The sequence below is a fragment of the Heloderma suspectum genome, chromosome 6 (assembly GCF_057233095.1).
Source record: "Heloderma suspectum isolate Gila_16-S chromosome 6, 16-S_ref, whole genome shotgun sequence".
Lineage (NCBI taxonomy): Eukaryota > Metazoa > Chordata > Lepidosauria > Squamata > Helodermatidae > Heloderma > Heloderma suspectum.
The window spans coordinates 115,472,471-115,476,475 of record NC_139463.1 but is presented as its reverse complement, the minus strand read 5'-3'; positions in this window follow the sequence as shown (position 1 = coordinate 115,476,475).

The window sequence follows — 4,005 nt, the reverse complement described above, 5'->3', positions numbered from 1 at the left end:
ATGTATAGTAGGACGCATCCAAATCCACTCGCTTTGTTTTGGCCCCAGGATCACGTATTTTGTGTCTCAAGAACCAACAGGACAATTGCACATACCTGTCTTCCAGCAATTCTTCTGGCTACTTGAACAGCTCCCTTATTGTCTGAAACCTTCTTCCTGCATAGGTCCTTCTATACTTCAAGTCATTCCTTTCTTCCTCTTCTCTTAAGTAAACATTGCTAATGCCTTTGGGATTGTGCAATGCACCTCTCAATGCCCTCATACGGGAAGCGGATGTCTGCGGAGGAGTCTGCCATTGGCACCCATCCTTCCCCTGGCATATCCCAAGAGGAAAGGAAAACAAAATCGGTCATCCCTCCTCCACGGTGCTCCAGTCCTCAGCCAGGAAAAGGACGTGATGTGTTTGCTTAGTGCCTGTGCCAGCCTGACGAGGAACCCAAAAGGAATGCAAACCCATCCTCTGCTTGTGAGATAGCGGTGCATGGCAAGCAAGCAAGCAAGCCTCTCTCCCCCCCACCCCACCCCACCCCAAAATATTTTGAGATGGAATGGTGAGGATTGCTTTCCCCACTACTCAGCTGTAAGGTGGCCACGAGGCCCCCCCCCAAAGAGGAAATGCACCACCCTCCCAAAAAAGAACACCAATTTGTATAAAATATGCACGTGCTAATTTTAGGTGTAGATGCACATTTAGAAATAACTGCTCAAATAGGAAAAGAAATGCAATACACCTTGCCATAGTGAGGAAAAAGGTGGCCAAGTGACCTGTGTGCCCTCCTCAGTCTGCCATCCGGGTGATGACTGTGGATGAGCAACTTCAAGGCTCCTGCTGTCCCGTTTGGTAGTTTTTTATTGTTACACCAGACGTAACCCTTCAAAGAGGGGATAACTTCCAGTTGAGGACTGGTCTCTGACAGCCCTTCAGATACAGGCCTTCCTCTCTAAAGCAGGACACTTGGCAACCTTACTGTGCTGTAATAATGCCACCATAGCATTGCTATCCCCATGTACATCCCCAATATCCACCTTCAGTGGCCTCTACCACTTTCCAAGCTCCGAGTGAGGCATCAAACCACCTTGGGGACTTCAGGGGTACAACGTAAGAACATAAGAAGAGCCCTGCTGGATCAGACCAAAGGTCCATCTAGTCCAGCATTCTGTCCATGCAGTGGCCAGCCAGCTGTCGACCAGGAACCCACAAGCAGGACATGAGTGCAACAGCACCCTGCCACCCATGTTCCCCAGCAACTGGTGTACATAGGTTCACAGCCTATGGTCCTGGAGTTAGCACATAGCCATCAAGGCTAGTAGTCCTTGACAGCCTTCTCCTCCAGGAATTTGTCCAACCCCCTTTTAAAGCCATCCAAATGGGTGGCCATCACCACATCCTGTGGTAGCGAATTCCATAACTGTGCGCTGCATGAAGAAGTCCTTCCTTTTATCTGTCCTGAATCTCCCACCAATCAGCTTCAGGGGATGACCCCACTGGGTTCTAGTATTTTGAGAGAGGGAGAAAAAGGTCTCCCTATCCACATTCTCCACACCATGCATAATTTTGCAGACCTCTATCATGTCTCCCCTTACCCTCTTTTTTTTCAAGCTGAACAATCCCAGCTGTTGGAACCTTCTCTCAGAGGCGAGATGCTGCACCCCTGGATCATTTTAGTTGCCCTTTTCTGCACAGTGTAAGCATGCCCCTCTGCTGTGCTGCCTGTGCCCCACCCATAAGTCTGCTCCCTTGTAGCCATTCCACTGATGGACTGTTCTGCCAGCATTTCTGGGGGAGTTCCGCTGGCATATTTTTCATGGATGTGGTTGTATTCTGCCAGCACAGCAGGGCTTCCACCCAGTCCTAAAACTTCTCAGCCAGTGGATAGACTGTACGACAATGAGTGGTATAGAAGTGTAATAAATGGAATGAATGGTAAAAATGAATCTTGACTCTAGGATCGTGCCCTGAATTTGCTGAGGAAACTGTAATGATAATGAAGAGTCTTATGGCACCTTGAAGACTAACAGACTTGTTATTGCACAAGGTTTTGTGGAGTGTGGCCCACTTCATCACGTGGATGAAGTGTTATCTTAAGTTACTTACGCACGCGCGCGCACACACACACACAGAGAGAGAGAGAGAGATGGTTAAGGGGCAGAGGGAAGGGATGTAAACATTGAAGGCAGAGGGAATTGAAATGAAGAAAATACAGACAGTGATAATTATCTTATTTACAACAGTCATTCACAAAACAGTTGTTGGGTGATAACACAGATATCCTTGCATTGGTGAGCTGATTAACCCAGGTAGTGTGATAATAAAAAACAACCCACCTTTGTCCCTATTGAATCCATAGAAGATAGTTAAACCTCTTGCTGAATCTTGATGATGTACCTCAGCTGTTTCAGATTGAATATGTTTTTCAAGTTCCTTTGTTCAAGAATGACCACCTTAATATCAGTCCCAGGCTATCCTGGGAGGCTGAAAAACTCCCTCTAGTTTTTGAATATTGCCATTTCTGATATCAAATTTGTGTAGTATTATTATTATGAGCATAGCGACAGGCCCTTTGTCCTATGTGGAATGCAGAAGGGCATTGCTGGCAAATGATGGCACATATCACATGGGAAGATAAGCAGGTGTTTGAATAATGGTGATGCAAAACGTGACAGTTTTGCTGTGACCACAGAATCTAGTCTTGATGGCTAAAGCCAAGACCAAATGCTAGGATGAGGTGAAATTTGGATATGAAAAGTTAAGATATTCAAAATGTGACCCTCCATCACTGTTTCCCTGGCAAATGTTTCTTGTGGATAAAGGGCTGGCCCAAGACATTCGGCAGCCTGAGGTGAAGGACAAGATGGCGCCTGTCCTCCCATTCCATGGACAAAAGCTGAGATGACTGGAAGCTGAATATTTCTTCTACACTGGTGATGGGACAGTGTTGTACCTGAGGGCAGCTCCACACAGCTCCACCCTCCAACACTTTGTTGCTGCTTGCCACCCCCAGCATCTGCCACCAGAGGCAGCCACCTCTCTCTACCTAATGGTAGCGCTGGCCCTGTGTGGAAAAGGGCCTCAGGTCTCAGAACCCTCTTCAGATGCTGTGATCTTCAGGCATGTGGCTTCAGTGCTAAAATGAAATGGAAACACCCCCTGCATTGGGTTAATTTTTCTACTGGGCATATGGCCTTATTGATCTGGGCTAAGGTTCAGGCATAACTGGAAGTCCTGCTGTGGTGAGTCAGCAAGGAGGGAAATTCTATCTGCACTCACTCAGAGGCACCCTGTCAGTCTGGAGGCAGTCTGGAGATGGAGGTAAATCAGTACCTAATGGTACTGATTTATGTCATAATAGAAGCCTGACATTGCAGGCAGAGATGTGCCTGAAAAAGGTTAAGCGTTGGTAGCCGATTAAAAAAGAAGAAAAGAAAACATAAGCATGAGAGGAAGAAATCACATGGCAAACAGCACAATTATCTGGAAAATGCATGTAAAAGCAAACACAACTTCAGTGCTAGGTTGAAACACTAGGAAGCAGATGGTCACACACACCCAGCCTAGATGCTGTGCACCAGGTCACCGAACATATGTGGCTCAGTTCTAAGAAATGCTGACCTGCTGACCCACCACCCACCTCCCCCTGAAAGAGAGAGGGGGAGAAGAAAAGATAAGATAATCCAAAACAGCAAATGTGGGACTCGATCCCGCTAAAGTTACACCTGTAAGCCGGCTCCAGGTTTTTGAGGGCCCTTGGCCAAGACAGACTCCATGATCGCCCTCCCTCAAGAGCCTACCTTTTCATGGCCATGATCACCAGCTGCTCTTGCTCTTTGTCCTCTTTCTCATCATTGCTACCACTCGCTTGCCTGACAGGCAGGGAGCCAGTGAGCAAGCAGGCCATGGCATCTGCTGCTTCTCACCACCACCACCACCACCACCACCGTCTGGGCCAGAGTGAGAGACAGATGAACAACCAGGTAGCAGTGTTGGAGGAGCAAGTCTAAGGGGCT